This window comes from Anguilla anguilla, chromosome 12 (assembly GCF_013347855.1).
Source record: "Anguilla anguilla isolate fAngAng1 chromosome 12, fAngAng1.pri, whole genome shotgun sequence".
Taxonomy (NCBI): domain Eukaryota; kingdom Metazoa; phylum Chordata; class Actinopteri; order Anguilliformes; family Anguillidae; genus Anguilla; species Anguilla anguilla.
Genome location: NC_049212.1, coordinates 28,606,833 through 28,630,050, shown reverse-complemented (window position 1 = coordinate 28,630,050; position 23,218 = coordinate 28,606,833). Strand labels below are relative to the sequence as shown.

General features: G+C 41.4%; 1 protein-coding gene across 2 annotated transcripts in view; it reads left to right on the top strand.

The window, feature by feature from the left end:
- lsamp (limbic system associated membrane protein) overlaps nucleotides 1-23,218 on the top strand; it is an 869,619-nt gene that overhangs the window by 103,731 nt on the left and 742,670 nt on the right. The window contains exon 1 of one of the 2 annotated variants that reach the window (XM_035385113.1): nucleotides 21,516-22,002. The exons of the other annotated variant lie outside the window; for it this stretch is intronic. The gene's annotated coding sequence lies outside the window, so the exon portion shown is untranslated. Of the gene's footprint in view, nucleotides 1-21,515; nucleotides 22,003-23,218 lie in introns of those variants that run through there. 2 annotated transcript variants of the gene reach the window in all.

The window sequence follows — 23,218 nt, the reverse complement described above, 5'->3', positions numbered from 1 at the left end:
ACGTCTCTCTCCCTGCTGTGACAGGTCGGTGTGGTGCAGGGGGCCTGATGCACTTGTCCATGTCACCAGCACTTCCACGGCCAGCCTGTCAGCACTTTCATGCAACTTTTTCCACCCCCTCATTAGTTCTCCCCTCATGCACTGTGGATTACAGCTGAGCTGGCAGGGAGCGCCGGAACAGAGTGCATTGCACTGGTGCTTAATACCCTCAAACGCTATGCTAAAAAGCCTTTATGGGCTTTCTGCCAAATCACAGCATGGCTACATGAGAACTTCAGGCATTGAAAAGGATACTTGCTCTTGCAGCCAGACAGGTGAGCAAGACTTCCAATGAGATAGGAGGATGATCAGTCCACAGGGGGGCCATTTTGTGTCGCTGGTCTCTTTGAATGACTAATGAAATGCGGCAGGTTTTAATTGGCCTGTTATATAGTGGAAGAGGGTATTAAGTCAGGTCGTTGGGTCATGTGCTTCTGAGATCTTGATTAACAAGAGCAGACTCACTGACTCGCCAGAAAATCTTTTACAGCATTTCAACCCATCTACACATGCCACATGTCACCTGGCCACCATCTCTCCTGTGTATTCTCTATTCAAATTGTATGATCAGTAGTAACCAAATGTGATGATTCAGACACACCCCTGGTCATCCACAGAATATCTGTGACAATACACTTTACAGCAAATCCTGGCCTAAAACCCCCATTACCAGCAAAAACGGAAGTACTGTAAGCCATTGGGAAACAGCACCAAGGAAAATCCACCTTGGTGGAACAAATATAAAGAGACATTGGGAGGTCCAGACTCTGCATCACTGCACTATGACAGGCAATCATTACCTGCAGACTAACTGGAAAAACACAACTTTCCCTTTGTCACTGCTTCATGTTTCAGTAAAAGAACATTTTCTGAGCTGTAAATCCTGCGATTCCTTACTAAATGTTGCGATAGTGGAATTTAAGCTTTTAATTTATTTTAATAAAATCACCAGATGAAACCGTGTAGAAAAAAGGCAGCATTGATTAATATACACATTAATTAATCTAATATGGAAAAAAAATATTGACAGGCAGCAATACATTTTTGTGGATGAATGTTATTAAGGTAGACAACTATGAATCCATATCCCTTTTCCAGTCAAATATCTTATTAAAAAACACTGTTTATTTTACGGGGAACGAGCATTGTGTACATTAGGCCTAGGTTGTGTTTCCATGTTTGATCTTATGATTGTACAAAGACAAATGCCAGTGTATTTATAATTGAGTTTATATAATTACCATGAGTACCATTGGATCTTTGATACGATTTACTGTTAATAGGTCATTATTAAAAGACTAAAAAATTAAAATTTAGAAAATATGTCTCAGCAGAAACATATTTTGTCAGCGTATTCATGTGTTAGCAAAAAGTATGTTGTGATATTCTGATAGATTGCATTTTGCTCGGATTGGACTGGTATTTAGCTGAGAGCAAGTTAAATATTTTGGATCTCAAGGACTGTCTTAAGTCTCTTCGAAGTAACTCAAATGCAGTTTAAAATTACCTGAGGGATTAGCCAACGTTTTTATCGTGTTTTTAACCAGCATCACTTACTCTGTTCTGCATTCTTTCGTGTGGCTCAGGTTGAGAAGCAGTATGCTGTTTAATTAATCCCTCGACACACGCATGCCACTAAAAATAAAAGCAGTTATTGAAAGCAGAAAAAAACTCATGCTTTATATAATTTAATGAACTATGTTATCATTTTTTGTCATCCGATTAAAAGCCATTTACACTGCTGTGTGCTAAAGCTGGTGCACATTGTTATAGGCTGCACTTCTTCTCTAATGAGGATCTCTCCCCTGTTTCTTTCTTTGTAGGCTTTATAAAATGTTCTTCAGAAATAGCAAAGTGGTGTCTGAGATTTAGGGCAGCTGCTACAAATTCACTCATGCTTTCAACAGTGCAGAATATGAAATTAGTGTTAGTAATATGTATAGGTATCATTTTGCTACTCTGTGATTGATCAGGTGCATGGTGCTGGGAAGGCCGCCTTCTCTTGTGATGGAGAGATGAAAAAGTTATGCGAGACTGAGAGATCGTGAAAGTGAAATAGGCTGAGCCTTGATATGCAGTCAGTGTCTCACAGACAAGAAAGCAATCATTGCGTTTGTGCTGGGGAGTAAATTGTAATTGACAGTGGAATTGTAGCCCTACTGGTGGTGGTGGGGGGGGCGTTGGTGGGGAAGGTCTTCCCCCTTCTTATCCTGTATTACAGCAGTTGTGTCTACATGATTCATCTTTAGTCTGTATGATACAGCTCAACATCATGAGTACTTATTTACATGTTTATTTTTCTGTGCTTTAATGAAATAAAGAATGTACATATTTGTTTGTGTACATGATGTGCAGATTGAGGAGACTTTGTCCAGTGACATTTTGTCAAGTTTTATGGCAGTTTATTCTTTAATGAGTTTTATGTATATCAATCCACATATTCAAAAATATTTGTATAAAAGGTATTATTTCCAGTATTTTCAATCATCAAAAGCTGTTCAATCTTTAAATACCACAGGTGACTATGACTGATTATGTTTTTATAATTCTACATTAATACAATTTCTTGTTAAAAGGAAGGGTTATTTCCCAGAATATTCTGGGCTTAAGTGCTCCCTTCATTGGTTATGATTTATGAATATGGTCAAACCTGGGTTTTTATAACTGTGTTACAAGGATTTGCATTGACCTAGAAAGCCCTACCTCATATGGTTTAAGTTGACTGGACTCCATTTGCCCAGTGTCGTTGAATGGAAACGATTGCATTTTTATGTTTTACCTTCGCCATGTTATCCTGCTTGTTTTTAGTGTGTCATGTTTCCTGCCGTTTATGTGACTCTCATGACTTATTTTGTGTCACTTTCATTTTTAACTCGTTTTCATGTTAATATTTGGCCACTAGCCAGCTTGCAGTGCCGTTCCTCTGCTTGCGTTGTCCAAGCAATCTGCAGGAAACACCACTATCGAAGCCGCTGTATTAAATGAATATTCGTATTGATTGGGTGAAATTAAGAGAGGCAGTCTCATTGACCCTCCGCATCGATGATAGAAGCCCGGGTCAGCGTTTAACGGCGGCGTGTTTTTCGATCAGCGCGGTGGGGTGGGGTGGCGGAGAGGGGGGGAGGGGGGGGCACAGGAGCGTAGACACGTTTGATTTGAGTCCCTTTCAGTGGGGGAGATGGCTGCTGTGCTGCGGAGTCTGACAGCGGTGAAACTTCATCAGCTTTGTCACACTGCCAAGCCAGTTACACAGGGTCAGGCTTCTTCTGCCTCCCACGCTCAGCGGCTGCTCGCCGGGCGCTCCTGTCAAGCGCCTGCATGATGAATTAGTCGCCTACTCATGAATAAAGGCGGGAAAAAAAAGGAAAAGGCTTCCAGCGTGTGTGGTGTCAAAAGCAGATAAGCAAACAGTCCATCTACTGTACAGTCTCAGTTTGCAGGAAGTGCATTTATAAGCTGGAATAATGAGGATGTGAGTTTGGTTCAATGTCAGTGCTCTAAATACTCTACAGCCCGTATTTCTGAATATATAAAGCAACCGTATCCTGCTTTGCTGCAGTAATTCGTGGAATACTGGTCTTTATAGGCTGGACCATTGTCTAGTGCTCAGAAACAGTTTTTTTCATTTATATCTACATTGACATTACCCTACAGTACATCCACAGTATCTACTATCAGTAACATGATCATTTCCCTCTTGTAGCTGGTACAGTCATCCATCCTTCCACCCAACCATTATCTATACCCGCTTATTCCTGGACAGTGTCACGAGGGGTGCTGGAGCCTATCCCAGCGTGCATTGGGCGAGAGGCAGGAATACACTCTGGACAGGTTGCCAATCTATCACAGAGCACACACACCATTCACTCACACATTTATAGGTATAGTCATATTTCTTTACATGGATGTCACTGTGCTGAGTAGAATTTGATGATCACCAGAAAAATGCTCTAGCAGTCACATGCTAGCTGTCCATGCCTCCCCCACTCGATGCCATTAAAATGGTGAACCTACTGCTCAGTGCTTTGTTGCAGATACTGGTTTATGTGGCACTTTTCCATTCCTCATTAAAGTTTCCACAGCCACATTAATCTTCACTGGTCTCAGGTTGACATGCCACACCTGTGCACCTCATAATGAACATTACGGCTCTTTTTCTTTGGATGCTAATGGTTGCTTAACCCTTTAGCACGCTACTTATATCTGGCAATATGTTCGCTACGTACTGGTGTTTTTCTAAAGCTGTTGTACGCACCATATTGAAAGTTGCTCTTTACAAGAAACATGCATCTCTTGTGAATACCTTATCTGTGCCATTACAGGAGTAGCAAAAAACCCAAGCACTGTCAATCAGAGATGTTGTCATGCCAGAATGAGGCAGAACATTTGGAACATCCCAGGTCCCATGTAGTCAAGCAGCTGCACTGGTGTTTAAGAATTCTTACCGGGATTCGCATATTGGCCCTTCCCAATGGGCCAACATAAACAACAATTAGTGGATACGTTAGCACATCTGTTCCACACTCTCTGACATCTGTCAGCGTTCCAAAATAAACCTTGGCTTATCGTCGAGGGACTTGGCCAGATTCGCGCCAAACGCACCCGCGATGTTAGTGACATCAGCGCAATCTGTTTCATCATCGAGGGTCAGTGGGCTTCAGCCCTGAGAGACGCTCTGGCTCTCAGTCCACTTCCGTGGTGCCGCTCCGTCGCCACTGAGTTCGGGTGACCTGGCTTTTCTCTTTAAATGAAACGGTAAGAGCGAAAATGATCATGAAGTCAGAGCGTTCTGATGCCTTGGCAAGGTCTTGCCCTTGATGGATAGTTTTTGTTTGTTGCAGGTGCTGCAGCTGTAGGTTTGGAATTGCTGGCTGTGTACACACCTTAGGGACAGCATGTGTGTGTTCATATTTACTTGGCTTAGCCTGAATCTCACACAGTGCTGATGTCACTAAAATGCAGTCCTCTTCATTAGGGGAGAGTCTGAGGGTCACCCCCATCAGCGGCAGCACTGCTCCATTGGGCATCGCTGTGTACCTGCGCAAGCTGTGCATAAAACGCAGTTCTGCACAGTTCTGCAACTGCGCAATGTGCAGGGTGACTGCAGAGTGACTGCGCAGCTCGACAGGATGACTGCAAAGTGACTGTGCAGCTCAGCAGGGGGGAATGCAGAGTGACTGTGTAGCTCAGCTGGGGGACTGCAGAGTGACTGTGCAGCTCAGATGGGGGACTGCAGAGTGACTGCACAGCTCAGCTGGGAGACTGCAGAGTGACTGCACAGTAAGCCACTGCTGCCTGCGCATTTTTGTGTAGACGGTCACATGCTCTTCCGTACTGTCACAGGAATGGCTATTTTGGAACAGGTCAGGTCATTGTGTTGCCTTGACTTGAAAACCTTTATTAGCGATCCATCACATAGTAGGCAACAGCAAGTCTCTTGAGTGTACCGCAGTAACGAATGATCAATGAATTAACACGGCAGCAACACCATCGCGCCAATATACTCTCTAATTAAAAAATGCATCCATAAACCGCTATATTTTCATGACTAACAGCTATATTATGAGAGAATATACATTTTGTGCTGTTTAATAAAACATGAACCATTCTGAATTGCATTATTGCTGGAAACGCTGCTTGCAGATGAGGTAGTTGAGCTGATGTAATATTTGTAGACGGAAAGCTCGGAGGTGGAAACGCTAAAGCACATTTCAGCTGTGCTCATGCTTACAGGAGCTGTAAACCACACAGGCCCAAACAGCCAATCGATAAGCAGATCAATTCACTTAGCAAACAGAGGCTGTTTAATGGCCTGCATCAGTTCTTTGATGTTGATGCAAAATTGTTCACTATATATTATTCCTTTCTGTTGCGCGGGTCTCGAGGTTTTGCTGTGCTTGGTTAGATCATTAGTGTAATGATGTCACGGCACGTTGCAGAATTAAAGAAATGGCATGTTTTTTTAGCCCAGTGTAATGACCGTAATTCATCGCACTGTTGAATCTGAGTGACATTTTGAAAGCGTGTATCTGCCATTTTGTCCTTGAATTTTAGTTTTGTTTCAGTTTTTCCAATTCTAGTAACAAAACAGTTAACATCTAAAGTATTCTCTGAGCTGAAAACAGAGAACACAGCCAATGATTTTTATATATTTCTTATAACGCATGCATAAACATCTAAATATTGCCCCACTGGCTGATTTATATGTACTGTACAGTACTAGCCTGTACTGTATGGAGAATCACTTCATTAATTGTAAATGTAATATATTCAAAGCCGTTTTTGTTGAGCTGAACTGGTAAATCTGCTGCAGAAAAGATTCATCAATCATGCGAATGAGTGAATGGCGGAGGGGTGGAAGTCGCGATGCCTGTTACACACCTAACTATGACAGACACTCCCGTCACGACGACGGAATAACCACATTGGTTTCAGGAGCTTTCTCAAATCAGTCCGCTTGTGTGCTGAGACATACAGGGAGAAGTATGAACGCTGTAGCCGTCCCCGGACGAGGCTTCTCTCTGACGCTGCTGCCGGTGTCGTCGCAGTTGATTACGATCCTAATGCGCGTGTCACCGGCGAAGCTGACACACACAAAGGATAAATCTGCCAGCGAATATGAAGGTCACAGGCCAGCGCTGACCCGTATCGTTCTTCTGATGGGTCCTGGAAGTTTGTGATGCTGGTGGGAGAGGGGAGTGGGGCGGGGGGCGGGGGCTTGGGGGGGACGGTGATTCAGTCTAGCCTCAGTGTAGTTCTTTCTTAGCTTTTCATTTATTGCTGTAATTACTGAATGCATGTCATTCACATTACAGTGGATAGTGCTGTTTGCGTGTCTATTCTACCTTAAATGCTGTCCTTAAAAGAAAATGGCAGGGCTCTTATGCAGAAACTGGAGGAGCCGCTCGGTTTGAAAATAAGGCTCACAGCTCTATGTAATAATTTATTTGTTTATTTATTTATTGAGTCAGTGTAGAACTGCTTCAGTGGTGTTTATATGATTTTTTTTATTTTTTATTTGTATATAGTAATAGTAAAAAAAACAATTGGCAGGTTTAATACTGAATTGTGCAGATTTTCTGGAACTGAATGTAAAAATGGATTTAAAAGTGAATCCTTGGCACAGAAGCAAGATATTTTACTCTGAGTTGTATGAGGCTTAAACGTTCTCACTGTAAACCAGCATCTTTGCATCCATTGTTACATTTCTGCAAAGGGTTGTGCCATTTCTGCACAGTAATAAAGCTCTCACAGTAATGAAACACACTAGAAATATGGTGACTCAACTACAGGAATGCATTACTACAACTACGGCAGGAATGTATTTACTGTAGGCCTACCCAACTACAACAGAAATGCATTTACCCAACTACAGCGAGAATCCATTACCACAACTACAGCAGGCGTGCATTTACCCAACTACAGCAGGAATGCATTTACCCAACTGCAGCAGGAGTGCATTTACCCAAATGCAGCAGGAATGCATTTACCCAACTGCAGCAGAAATGCATTTACCCAACTGCAGCAGAAATGCATTTACCCAACTAACGCAGGAATGCATTTACCCAACTACAGCAGGAATGCATATACCCAAATACAGCAAGAATGCATTTACCCAACTACAGCAGGAATGCACTCTCTCACAACTACAGCCCTGCTTATCTTTAATATATCATTTATTCAACTTCACAGACTGATAGATTCATTTTTCCTTGTCTATCCGTAATTTTATTCCACCTTTCAAGGTGGATGTCTTGCAGAGAGTGGAAATCGCTGTGAAGTCAGGGAACACGCGATGTGTGGGATTGATTTTATGGATGTAATCCCACCTGTAGTTTCTCATGCTCGGAACTCACGTAGGCAAAAAAATGTAAAATAAGAAAAAAATCAAAAGTGATTTGCTTAATGATCAGGCTGGAGCTGATTTGGCCTTAAATTGCGTCGCCTTGAACAGCTGTGATTGGTGCAGAATTTGACTGATGGGCATTTTAAGGGCCTGGATCAGCTTCGATGGAAATCTGAATCACACACTTGGTTTAGCCCAAATAAGTGCTTTAGCTGCATATGCAAATCAGGATTAATGCCCAACAAGCTTAAAAGACTGGAGTTTATTTTCGGTCTGCTTTGTTCATTATGGGAGCCGATTGTGCCTGAAATTTGAATTTTGATCTTTCGACCTGGTGCTTGCAAAATGGACTGAAAGCACGTTAGAGACACATGGGAAGAAAATTGATGCAACCCCAATGACATTCCCACCACTTATTTAAGGGCAACATCATCATAAATGCAGGAGAAACAGACCCATCTGCAAGTACATATATTTAACATGCTGCATGCTGGTTTCAGTGCATATGAAATTTACTGTGACTGGACTCGAGGAACAAACATGTGGATTTGTCAATCCCCCTCAGCAAAATATATTTTCCCATGTAAATTATACTTAAATTTTATTTACGTGTATACATGGTCACCCCTACCCCTATACTTTCATTGTCATTTTTATTTACAGTGAGCTCCATAATGTTTGGGACAAAAGCATGATTATTTATTCATTTTGTTTCTAGATTTGACACAAACGTTTCAATCAAACAATTCACAAGTGGTTAAAGTGTATATTTCAGCTTTTATTTAAGGGTATTTTTATACACTTTGGTTTCACCATTTTTAAAATTTATTTTACTGCACTTTTATACATAACTCCAAATGCTGAGAATATGCCCTTTAACTACAATTGTTTGATTACAAATCTAAAATTGTGGAGTACAGAGGCAAATCAAGAAAAATGTTTTTGTCCCAGACATTATGTGGCTCACTGTGTTTTCATTCATTTTCATTTTATATCATTCCTGTGGATATTCATATTAAGAGCACGTATACACATGCACACACAGATGCATGTTTGAAATTATAATGGCATACTTGGCTCATTACCAGCTTAGGTTTATGTGATAAATGTTTCATGGGCATAACTGTTTATTTACATCAGTCATTCTAAGGCTGTTGTGTACAAATTAATTTGTTAGGTTGACTGGGATTCAGTCAACATTTGTCCTTAACTTTTCTCAGTGTTGTGACATTCCATGTGAAATGTTTTTGGTTGTTACCGTACCCGTGCTGCGGAAGGAATCTACAGGTCTCTGTGGATTATGTGCTCCTCTGAAATACAAGCTGTTTGTTCTGCGGAATCTGGCCTGGTTGTGTGGGTGCAGAATCGATAGGGCTATTACACCGGGAGAATTGTACCATGTTATTAAGTCCTCTGCTTCTGGTGGCCTTTCTTCCGGGTGAGTGCGTATTATGTATGGTCCTGTTTCCCCCCCTCCACCCCCCCACCCCCCCAACCCCCTGGCACTGAGGGGATCACCGTGGCAGCGGCAAGCCTCCCCTGATCCGCGCGGATTACACTCCGCGGCCGCCAAACTGGGCAGACGGGCGTGTGAACCTGGAGTCTGTCAGGTCACACTGAGCACAGCGGAGGGGAGGGGAGTCAAGACTTCCTTTCCTTTTCGCCTGTTTTCCAGGTGGAGGATGCGCGTTGGTCTTCTACCCCACGAGCGTAGTGCAGGATGCTCTGCTAGCCTAGCTCACAGTGCTCACTAGCTCACAGCCTGGCTCACAGCCTGGCTCACAGCCTAGCTCACAGCAATACAGATGCCAGTGTCTTTCTGATGGAGTTTAGCTGATATTTATCTTCTTCCACAGAAAATGGTCAAATTTGCAGGTGTAACATACTGGACAGGGAGTGAAACGAGAGTGAGGGGATGTTGTTGCCATGAGCAACCATTAAAAAACACACAATCCTTAAAAAACACGGCCGTTAACCACTGAAGTTGGGGAGTGGTTTTAAGAGAGTGATGCAGGAGCAGATCACAGAGAGATCTGAATCTGCTTCAGATATGAGATGCCGGTCACGCTCATGCACTCTGCTTCAAATTGGAGAAATCGGAGCCATTTACGCTCATGTGCTTTGCTTCAGATGCACCACTGCATTAAAGCTCACGTCTTCTCATCTTTCTGGCCATGCGATAGAAAAGATTTGTAAAGGAACGTTGTGTAAACTGCTCTGGATAAGAGCATCTGTTAGTGCCTGTCATGTAATGTAATGCTTCAGATCAGTGCCATCTACACTCATGCACTCTGCTTCAGATCATATTGATCAGTGCCATTTATGCTCATTCACTTTGCTTCAGATCAGATAGATCAGTGCCATTTATGCTTATGCACTCTGCTTAAGAGCTTAAGATCAGATAGATCATTTATGCACATGCTTGAGATCCACAACCACAGTGAAGGCCAGGTCTGTCCCATCTTGCAGGCTGCGGTAGAAAATAAGATTTCCATTAGGTATTTAGCAGATGCTTTTATCCAAACTTACACAGCTTAGTTTTACATACAATCCATTTAGACATCTGGGTATTTACTGGCGCAAATCAGGTTAAGTACCTTGCTCAAGGGCATGATGGCAGTGCCCCACTGGGAAATAGAGCCTGCAACCTCTGAGCTATGGTTTAATATTATATTACACCATCACCCTTGCAAAAATATTATTATATTTCATTTAATTCAATTCACATTTATTTGCGCAGCACTTTTAAAAGAGACAATGTAACAAAGATTCTATACTGGGAAATGTATACTTACATATTACGCATGTAAGTAAATATTAATTCACGTGTGCAAGTATGAACTGCATTATGAATTTAAATATATGTATGATTTATGAATAAGGGAGGAGGGTTTTCTGTTCATTCATTTTTCACACCAGATCCACACTGACATCATCAGGGAGAGGCACTGTAGAAGGGGATTTTGAGCCTCCTGGAAGCCGCCCCCCCCCGCCTTGTTCATCTTACTGTTCATCTTCCAACTCAGTTTCTCTGTGACTAACCTGCAGTCCCCCGATATGGCAGTTCAGTGCCCGCCCCCTGGAGCTCAGCCCCGCCCCTAGAGACACGCAGACGGTGAGATTCAGATCAGGTGGAAAAAGAGCAGCAGCGGGTATGGAATGTTTGGATCCAGGACCTGATTTTCAGGAAATAGGCAAGAAGTGAACATGCAATATCTGGGTCTAACTGCCTCTATAATCCCTGTGTATTTCCTTTTTAAAAATGTTTTTTTCAATTTTGCTTTTCTTTAATCAATGTTTTGACAGACCCTGGTATTTTCAAATGGATGCTTTAAAATAAAAGAGAAAATATCCTGATTGAGTAACAATATTGCCCTTTCAGACTGAAAGAAACACAGAGAAACAACATGTGGCAAGGAATGCTTGCTTCAACCAGACCCCCCTGTTTTTGAAAGAGATTTTTTCAAGTTGCTTAACTGAAGTTACACTTTTCTCTGCGGGAATATGCAGCACTGGATGCTTTCAAAGCCGTTTGCTGGACGAGCATTTTTATTTTATTGTATTTACAGTTTAATTAAATTATATATGCATAAAATAGCTGGATGTATGTTTAAGCGTAGCCTCCTTGAAAATAGCCCCTAGGAAATTCAGAGCCTGCCAGGAGAAATAGTTTGAAATAGTGCACTTATTGAGCATGTCTATATCTCAGACCAGTGCTTCAGGGGTAAAGACAAACATGTCCAATCAGATATTAGGCTGACTGCTCCTAAGAGTTGGCTCTTAAAGATTGGAGCTGTAAGGTACTTTAAGTATCTAGGCAATGAATCGGTTTTCCATCTGAACTGTAATAAAATATATTTCTCTTGAATTATTTATTTAGTCAACTTAATTTCAATATGCAGAAAAGGCCCATTTTGAACAGAAAGCATTTATGAAGGCTTGCGTTTATAAAAGTACTATATGATAAAATTTAACTATATCCAGAATGCATTTTAATAGGGTATAATTTTCCTCAAACGTTTTATTTTTCACCTTTGTTTTTCTTTTTACTTTAGCCTGTCATCTCTCATATTTGTCACAATATTTACATTCAATCAAATTTTATCCTTATACAACTCCTTCAAATCCTTGAATTCTTACATCATGATGTGTAAGACCTTATCTGTGGCATGGGTTTACAGATAATCATTTTAAACAATCTTTCAGATGCTGTGTCAGCTACTAAGCCTTTGCTATGGACCATTTGATGAACGAGGCCATCTAGAAATGCTTCTAGTTTGTTTTATTTGGCTTGTCCTGACCATGGTTTATAAAAATGGAATTTTGCAGTCAATGTAACTCCTTAGCCATCTTTTATTTATGGCGTGTCCCTATCAGTGTGTCTTTCCTTTGCACTGCAAACAATAAATTGCTTCAAAAGCCTTTTTGGTTCAAAGAAAATAAAGAATGTTTCATGCATTGACCTCCCCTGAGTCATTTGGCTGTTGATTCCCAAGCACATTGCCTTGTTCATTGCCAAAACTGACCACATTAAATTACAGGGTAGCCTCCAATTCATTGTGTGTCAGTATAAAGCATTCGGAAGAGAGATGTCCCCACTTGAGTCACCCTTTCAGGTATAGCTATACTATTACTCAGAAGTGGTGGTCGGGAGTGTGTGTACTTACTTGTGTTTATATTCTTTTGTGTGTGTGTGTGTGTATGGTGTGGTTGGTGTGGTGTGGTTTGCATGTGTGTATGTGCATCTCTCTCCTCTCACTATCTCTCTTAGCTTTCCACATTAATTAATCATACTTCTCCTTTTCAGTACAAAATGAATGGATTTATAGTGTCTTATATAGTGCCTTTACTTTGGTGATGAAGGAAATGAGTAAATGAATTACTGCTGGAAACCATCACAGTTGAATGTTCCATCCACAGGACCTACAATGCCATACCAATCAGATACCATCCCCCCCCCCCAATTTATTTCACCAATTTGTTTTCATTTCCCTTGTGTGTTGCATGCTGTTATTTGTAATGTGATGACACCTCCCCATGTAACTAATGCTAAATTACCATGGTACCATTCACAGGACTCTGCATCCATCATTAGTTTCCCTTATTCTCATTTGTTTGACCCGAGTTCATCGCTACTGACTCATGCTTCACAATTACCGCCTTTGTATTGAATGCAATTTTCATGCTGTTAAAGGTTCTTGACAACTGTCCTGTTAAATAAAGATGAGGCTTATAAACCATATTTCCTGTGCAGCAAACAAGTAGAGGGGAAAAAAAGAGCAAAATTTACATAATCTAGGAGCTTCTTAAAGGGCCAAGGACTGTTCCCACAGTTTCCACCACCATCAGATTCTTCCTCTTTACTCTTTACCACATCACAGAGAGACAGAGATGAAGAGGGGGACGGGGAGAGATGCGGATGGAGAGACATGAAGAAAGGGGGGGGAGAAGGAGAGGGAATAGCTTCGCCAATACTACGTGTGGTGAAATGAAACCCATTTGAATTAGTGCGAGGGAAGGAAAGATGGTACAAATACATGTGTATGTCAAGTTCAGAAGGGCTGTTTGAAAAGACGTCCTATGCTCCATTCACATACAAGGGGGGCTTCTGTGCCCCCTACCCCCAGCATGGTGAGGGACTCTGTGGGTGTGTCTGACCCATTATGGAACCTGACATTAGTGGCCTCCATGTACTTCCATTTTTATATAGAAGGTGTGGACCTGCAGACCTCTCCCAGTTTATTAGCAGAAGGGGTCTTTGGGACTTTGTTCCTCCATTTTGAGGTAGTCAGTGGACACCGTGCTCAGGCTACTGACTATGCTGTGAAAAGCTCTTGTTGCCGCAAATACACATGCAGGCCTGTCAGGGCAGGGGCGCATCTGCCTTCCAGCCCCCCATGACGAACGCAACTGTGCAAAACGTGCCAGATCCACACCTTTGACTGTAGGAACTTAACAGACCCCCCCCCCCCCTACACACACACACACACACACACACACACACACGTACATGCATGCACAGACCCCCAGACCCTGAGGTGACGCAACCCCCCGGTGAAACTGTACTCTCTCTCTCTTTCCACAGTCTATGCCCCCTGACTCACCTAAGGGCTCTGTTCAACAGGAACAAATGGAGGTCCTGGTTCCAGTCACTCGATTTATGACTACAGGCATCGTTTCACACGAGATCAACAGGATAATTAAACGGCCTACTTGCGCTGGCTGTCCGTGCTTACACTGTCCCTGCTGTTATCAGTCGGTCACTCAGCAGTGCCCTTTTCCTCTGGGATGACTTCAGTCCTATTGTATTAGCGCATTCATAAATAAACATACAGGCAAACGTCATAATAGCAAGTCAGTTCATAGACTCATAGCACGGTGTAATCGCTCCATGACATAATGTTCTTATCTTAATCCTGATAAGATTAGAACTAATGCCACCACTCCTGGAGGTCTCCCACAGCCAGAAAGAGCCCGAGTCACGTCGAACTAATGTGTTGTAGTTCTGGTTGGGGTTGCCAGATGCCCAGTTTTGGACGAGGATGTCTGGTACTTGACATTATTTGTATAGGCCTGATTCATGGTCCAGATCGGACCACTCCCAGTCAGCGTCAGGTTATGACAAATTCTAATTCTGCCAACCGTAGTTCAGGTGTATATGAAGGTTACTGTGGGACTACAAAGCGTAAGCCAAATTGGAACACCTGGTCCTGTTTCTGTCTCACTGTGGTCCCTGGAGAGTCTAGACAGATTTTTATTTTCACATGGATGCTGTGGACTTTTTTTCTATTGAAATAACATTTTAAAACAAGACGCATACAACCAAAACTGAATTAAATGTTCCATTTAAGTAAATGAATCAACTACAAGCAATGAACTGCACTCTCTGCTGCACAGTTCAGTTATTATTGGCTTTCTGTATGTGGATTCATTGGTCTGAGGGAGCGTTTGTTTCATGCAAACCTGGAGAGTGCATGTGTATTTAGAGCAATGTGAGCACAGACAGTTTGAAAGCTTGATTGTAATCACGATCTGTAACAAGCTTCAAAAATAATTCAAGATTAGGTCTAAATGGATGAACTCTGTATCAGCATTGTTTCTGTGCAAAGGTTGTTAATATTAATGAAATGCAGTCAAACTGAAGCCATACTTCTCTACCATTTCTGCAGAGGTCACACTGTTATTATTTATTTATCTTTTTTTGTATTATCAGCTCTTTCGGTCAGATAATTGCTTAAATATGACTGCTGTCTTAAAACTATCACATTTTCCATTTTCCACTTAAAATCTTTGGCTTTGCCGAAATAAAATCACCCAAATAACATACAAAAAAGTAAAACCATTTAACTGACAGTTACAGATTTGAATACAGGCACCTCTCTAAATAAAAGCTTTGTATAAATGCTTCCAGTGAATCGTAAATGTTCAGAAGTAGCCTTGTCAGAGTCCAAGCAAACAGTCGAGAGACGCAACGTTTGCTTTTCTGAATTTGCTCCAGTAACTAATCGTAACTTTTCCATTTCAGAATGTTACTGTGACTCCGCTTGTGATTGAGGAGTACTAATGCCAGATGCGTATCTGGAAATTTTCATAAGAAATGCATGTGTTTCCACTCAGGCCAGTCTTCATGAGGAAAGGCAGGTTTGTAAGGGAGCAGGGGTGTCCAGTCTTATCCGAAAAGTGCCGCTGTGGGCGCAGGTTTTTGTTTTGGCCCGGCTCAACGACATTTGATTCGACTAATGAACTAATCATGGTCTTCAATCAAGACCTTGATAAGTAGAATCAGGTGTCTTCGTGCTAGGATACAACAAAAACCTCCACCCACATCAGCCTTTTTTCAGATAGGATAGGGCCCTCCTGTTCTTACAGAGGGGATTTGGGGTTCAATTTTGGGCCTCAGTCGGCATTGCCATCCTCTCAGTACAACATTGTCTCATGCCAGCTCACTTCCACTCAATTTAGAGTGAATGCACTTCAAATTCCTCTTCAGAGGAATTTCACTCAGTATCGCAGAAACATCTCAGCATGCTATTGTGTGCTGCATATTGTGCCACGCAGTGAATCACTCGGTATTATGGTTAATTGTACTGCCACTAACCAGTAACAGGGTTTAAGGCATGTATGGAAATAGTCTTGAACCAATCATGGTTCAGTCTAAGTTCATGAATATAGTTTCATAATATTTAATAAATGTAATAATTCTTGCTTTTCATTTGCTTTCACCACTCATGCAGTACAGAAAGCCTCTAATAAATTGAAGGACAATTCCACAAGTGCTCTCTCTCCAGCTAAGCTTATTTCAATATGAACAGTCATCTGATTAGCCATTTAAATATAAGGTGTGTCTGGATGCTATTAAAAAAAAAAAAAAGAGAGAGATTGTAGTATACCTTTTTTGTATCATTTTTGCACAGATACTGTGTAAAGAGGGAAAGAACATCCTACTACAGTTGCAAATAAGCCACTAATTGCAGCAACTGGCAGATGACACCTCTCTCTGTTTTATAAAATAACATGATTTTTAAATGAGAGCCACCTTTTAGTCTCTCATTTTTTGCTGTAAGCAACGTGTGATCACAGTCAGATTTCATCAATCCTCTGACGTTTTGTTTTTCTCTTGTGCCTAATTAGCCCACAATTATTTTCCCCTGAGTTCTCTGTGTAGAGGCAACAGATTTTAATTTAATGTAGACTCTTGTGCATGTATTTTATTATTATTTTTTTTTAGGGGGGTCGTCCAGTGTGGGATGTTGAGCTTAAGCATTAGTTGTTTCCCACAATCTGGAATGAAATTCTGAGCATTCTGGTGCTTTCTGTGGCAGTGGAGACCAAGGACAGTTGTTACACTGTGGGCCAGAGAGGAAGGGGTTCAACCCCCCCCCCCCCCCCCACCATCCCCCATCACACAAGATCTGTCCAATCGGGTGCCTGCATTCTGACTGTGGTAGCTGCCCAAGTCACATGCTCCTGGGACACAGCTGGCAGACAGCAGAGTTTCACTTTTTCTTCCTTCGATTAGCGACTGTCAAGTTTGAATTTGGTGAGTCAGTTCAGTGACTGCTGAAGTTGCCAGGCTCTGTTTGTGAAGAAAGGAGGGACATGCTTAGGACAAATTTTGGCTGTATCCAGGACTTAATCCAGGGAGGGGGGAGGGCCTCCCTGGTCTTGGAGAGCTGCAAGGTTTGTGTTTTTCCTTCTTTATTATTCAGCACTTCATTGATCAATTGAAGCAGTTTATCACATGCAACTCACCTCACTGAGTTCTTGGGCCTGAATTGGTTGCTGGCTTTAAGGTGTAAACAAGCTAGCCCTGAGGCTCTCCAGGACCAAAATTGCAGACCACAGCAGACCCTGTGGCTCTCCATGACCAGGTTTGTGGACCCCAGCAGGCCCTGTGGCTCTCCAGGGAAAGGGCTGGGCATCCCAGCAGACCCTGCAGCTCTCCAGAACCAGGGTTGGGGACCCCTGCAGACCCTGTGGCTCACCAGGACCAGGGCTTGGGATCCTACTAGACCCTGTGGCTCTTCAGAATGAGAGCTTGGGATCCTAGCAGACCCTGTGGCTCTCCAGGACCAGGGCTGGGGTTCCCAGCAGACCTATGTTTCCATTTATTTTTCACATGCGTACCTGCTTATAGAGGAGCAGACACGTGAGGTTTAACCAGAACTCTGATTCTGGGTCTAAAGGGACTTCTATCAGAATATAACGCAGTCAGAGCTGTGCCAGGAGCACAGAGCTTGTATTAATGCAGCCGTTTGCCTCTCTCACTCCCTAAGTGTTGTCAGGGCCCATTGATTTCACCGGGCAGATAACTGCAAGTGATTCTATGATTTCTCTTCATCAGACCCTCCAGATTGATCGATGAAACGCGATAAACGGCGGGATCTGTGCTAAGGTCTCAGTGCCCTTCACTGGCTGGCGAGCATCTGAGGATGTAATGATAATCTTTGGATGTGCATGGTCAATTAATCCTGTGCGCCAGTGTGTTCAAAGGAAACCCTGCTGATAATTTGCATCTGTCCATTTTTTTCCCACACCAACAATTTGAGGTTTATATACAAGGTCCGTCCAGAGCCCCAGGGATTTGTCTGGAAAAAAATCATTATGTACATTAATCATGAGATTGGTAACTTTGTATGCTAAGATGCAGTGTTGAAATAACACATCATCTGTCTCCTTTATTTATTTTCTAAGCATACTTAATTAATGCATTTAATTACACGCAGAATGGTGTCCTAATGCTGATTCCTTTTGATACTACTCTGTGGCCTCTGTGTGGTGGCTTTCATTCTGCAGTGTTACGTTAAAAAGAAATAAATAAACATATTTATAAAAACATATGCATTCATGTTTTTCATGTCTGTTCTTGGAGGAGAAACAGAAGGTCCCTAAAATTATGCCTGAAGAAAACCTAAATCATGGAAAGAGGCTGTCATCCTGCATATGACAGCATTTGTTTCTGTACAAGTGTTCCTTAACTATTTACGGTGTGAAATCACAAATATATGAAAATTCTTAACTGAACTAACTAATGCTGATCTAACAATCACCTCTGATAATTGAGCAATGGAGTTCCAGAACAATGACTTAGAATTCTGAAAAAAAAAATTTTTTTAATGTATTTTAAAAGGTTAAAAATTCCTGCAAAATTATTTTTTTTAAATACCAAGAAGGAGCCCACCATTTCCAGAAAATTCCAAGAGGTTAAAGTCAGTATGGTCAGCCACATTATATATAATCTCATCTCAGAAAAGAGCAGACTGCATCCTGGGAAAAATGAATTTACTGTAGATATACACTTCAGAAAAACCATGACATGGCCAACACCATAAAGCATTGTTACGACCCACCCTTTCAACCTCAAATATATAGACGCAAACACCTTCACTGCGGCTAGAAGAAGATAGCCTAAATGCTAAAGGTAACACAAAAGGGATCAATTCCAGCCTATTTTTATGTGCGTTGCACACAGAAAACAAAGCTAAAACAGAGATGAAGTATGAGGTCACTCCAGAGCAGCCAATGAAACATGAGAACAACCCAATGAAACGGGGAAGAGAAGCGCCCTCCTCCCATCTGTCCACGGATGCTCCGGTCTCTCGGCTCACTAGTCCTGATGCTCCACTGGGCCAGGCATGCGCTGCACTGGTTATCCCAATTGGTCCGAGGGGTTCGCTATTCAGCTAATGCATTTGTAGACAAGATGAACAAGCAATAAAATGACAAAAGAAGGCGCAGGAGTGCAGGGCTCTGGAGGAGGTTTGGGAACGCTGCCCTGCCTTCCCATCTGGATGCCAAAAGCAGGGCAGGAGGCCAGACAGCACAGATCCTCACAGGAAGGGAAGGAGGGGCGAGGCCCTAGAGCCGCACCTCTCCAGCGTGGGCTTTCAGACTGCGAGCCCCCAGGGGCCCCTCACAAACTGGAGCTCTTCCAACGACAAAGCAGCCGGATGAAATAAAACTACAAGACCCTTATCCTACGGCACCATATTCCCACATATCACAGAAAAATACATTTTTCAAAAACAAGCCCCTTTTAGTGCATCACAATCACAAAAACCTCCACTGTCTGACCAAGACAGGGATTCAAACACCTTTTAACCTTTAAATTAGTCATTTTTATTTATTTTTTTGCCACTTATTAACACAATAACAAAATTATCTAAATTGTATCAATTTCTAGTCATTTGCAGTCTGTCTACTGACGTAGACAGGTAGCCTGCAAAACAGGAATGCACATTTCAGTGCACACTACAGTGTTAATGTGTTAATGGGTCAGCGGGCCTATAGGGACTAGGTGGGTAGATATGATCTGTATGTACCAAAGCGCTAATTGGATGGCTTGGTACAGGACTAGAATGAAAGATACAGTCCCTGAACACAGACAAAATAATCAATAAAACACAACTAGCCTCAGATTCCATTGAACTGCAGTGGGATTTGTTTGCATAAAAAAAAAAAAATTTAAGCAAGTGCCTCTGTTGCCATAACATTTCAGTCCTCGGTCAACATTTATCATGAAGCATTTTTAATTAACGAACAAAAACATGTAACGCAGAGTTTAGGGCAAAGTGCATTGTGGGTATATGGAATCAGAGGCATGGTGTTATTAACTCTTAACACAGATACACAGTCATTGTGCTTAGCACAAATCAATATTCATCTCTTCGTTTGCGCTGCTCATGTGCCCCTGACTATTTAATGCATTTAACATCCTAATTAATTTGTTAAACTAAAGTGATTAACAAGATTAATTAATGAAGTGAATAACAAATTAAATGAAAGTGCCCTAATGCACTTTATTTTGCATAAATGAACTTTGTTTTGCATAAATTAACCTTTCCGAGATTAAACTTCACACATGGCCTGCAATTCTCCTCAGTGCACTATTGTTTTAATGCAGTCCAACTTATTTTCATCCCGCGATCAAACTAAATATTCACAGGCAGACATTTCAGGCAGTTAAAAAATGGAAGGAGGCGGAGCATTACGCATTACATATTACATATTTTACAGTTTATATCAGAACAGTGGTTTGTGAGTAATGGGCCTGCACACATGTAGGCTGATTGAAAGTTCAGATTTGCACCTTTCTTGCAGTCAGTCAACAGGGTATTATTTACGCACTCCATTTACCTACTTCCACTAATTCACCGACTGCACAATTTAAACATGTCTTCAACAAAGTGTAAACCGCAGGACAACAGGGCTGGCTAGAAGCCCATCCCTCACCACCCCCCTCCACACACTGACATACATGTGACCGAGGGCTGGGCCATATATGGCAAAAAAGTATCTTTTTAATGCTTTTTGGCGATATACGATGCATGTCAATGTTGATGCATTCTCTTAAATAGCTAAGCAGAGTGATTTTCAATCAGAATCACATGCCGCCTTTATTTAGTGCAAATACTGAATAGTATTCATTTAAACTAAAGCAAATAAGATACACTCAGTTTTGTTCATTAAATTTCCTCTCATAACTGACGTTTCTAAGATGTACCAGTTGTCCAGTTCTTTTAAGATACTATTTTTAATACAGGCTGGTTACAATACGTTTATCAAACTATCGACCAGTCCTTGCAGACTAACAGCAATTCTTTGTTATTTTGTTTTGTGAAATGTTGTGTTTTCTCTGTTGTTGTTATTTGGAGAATTATATCGTGGTTTCAGACTTGTACTATGTTTAGCGAAATTATATTGTGGTTTCAGATTTGGTACTTTGGTGAAATGTTATTTTGTTTCTAATTTTGTTGTTCTTTCTGAGTTCCAAGTGTTTTCGTTTTTCTGTTTTTCGATTTGTTAATTTGTCGCACCCTTCACGGCCACAGCCAGTTAATATAGTAACATCAGGATTAAGCATTACCAAAATTGCTAACCGTTTTATTGCAAAGTGTTAACTGAACTGACAATATGGCCTACGTGTAGATTAGCTACGGAATAATTATATGTATAAAAACATTTTTTTAAAAATCCACACAACAAAATTATGCTTTCTGTTGATTTGCAGTCTTGTACACCTGATGTAGCATCGCCACAGGTGTACAAGCTAATTAGAGTTTTTTGTTACGTTGGCCTCAATGTTAGAACGCCCACACACCCTTTACACAACGGGCAAACAAGATGGACAGTTGCAACGCGAAGGTCGTAGGCTATTTACAAACTGGAAAGGTGGACATGGTGAATTCAGAAACAGATCTGTTTTAAAAGCCGCTGGGTATTTCACTGCATGACGACTTCAAACCCAGGAGATTTTACAAAGCAGAGAAGCTTTTAGCATTCGCCAACTTAACCGATCAGTTAATTGCAAAGTAGGCTACCTGAAACCGTACTGTTCTTGAAGCGCTTCTAGCTTCCTCTGTCAGGCTGTGACCGCTTCCCTGACCTGAAGATCCACAAAAATTAAGGAACAGGACAGCGTCCACCCAAAAATACCTCATCATCCAGACTTTCTTACAAAGTTGTGCAACAGCAGACCTGGTTTAAAGTGTCGTGAAACAGACGCTAAATATCAGTCGCGACTTGACCTATGGGCTGGCAGAGACTGAATTGACCGAAGCATTGGATGTTGAGTGAACTGCTTCTTCGTCTCTTTATAGCTTCTGACTTCTGAACTGGTAAGCTTCAATCACCTCGCTGTTAAAACAACGGTTCGTAAATCAGCCTCGTTTGAGCCTTCGCTATTTCCACACCCCATCATAGGATTATTGATTTGTTTGCTGTGATTTTACCTGTAAGTGAAAACGAATACGAATATAGAATTACTATTAAGCAGAGGTTCTGGTATTTTATTTTTTGATTTAATTTTACTCTGGCAGGTATCATGTAGTGCAGGCTTAATAACTGCTTCTCCTTTTAACCTTAGCAGCCTGTCAGATTGAGACCTGAGTTCAAACCCGTTGATAACGATGACATGCTGGGAAGTATTATATAATAGGGAATATAAATACAGTACCACTCTCTCTCCCAGGCTATTTGTTTAAAGTTTAAAACCTCGTACAATATGTAATGGTATTTTGGAACCTAGCAGTATCCTGAATATTGTATGTACAAACTTATCCTCGTGTTTTGTGTTACAGTGAATTTGTTTATAGGAACATTGCTGAAAATGGAAACTGCTTAGATTTTAAATAATTCTGCCTTTGAGGTAGTTTTACAACACTTGTCTAAAAACAAGGGCTGCATGACAGGCTTTTGTTGTTATAGGCAGGGTATACAATAATGTCTGTCAGGTTTCCTACGGGAAGGTATTTTGTGTAATAACCCGATTTCTCTGAGGAGGATGGAAGTGGGTACACGAAGAGCTGCAATTCAGTGTTATAAGCATCTTATTTTTGTTTGTTGTCGTGCACAGCCAATCAAGACAATGCATTTAAAACTAGTTAGTATAGTTATTCTTGGGTGTGTTTCACTTTGAATGTATTGTTTGTATATTGGTTGTTTGGAATGCGCAAATATAATGTGCAAATGTTGTGTTTGGGTTGAAAGTGATGCTGTTTTACGATGTTAATGCAACAAGGTGAAATGTGTATTTGAATAATGAAGAGAAATTGGATGGTTTCAGGATGGCCTCTTACACAATTTAAAATTTGAAGTTCAGATGAACCAGGAGCTCCCAGTATAGTACTAAAAAACATTAAAGGTAAAGGCATTGCAAGTAAGGTGTTAAATCTGCACACTTGAAGTAGTTTAAAAAAAGACTAAGGCTACAGATTTACTGTAAATTTGGTACTTATAACATACTTTCTAGGTTTTAACAAAAAATATGATATCAGGTTTATATTAGTACATGTTCTTCTTTGGCACAGACAGTGTGTGCATGCCTCTTCAGGG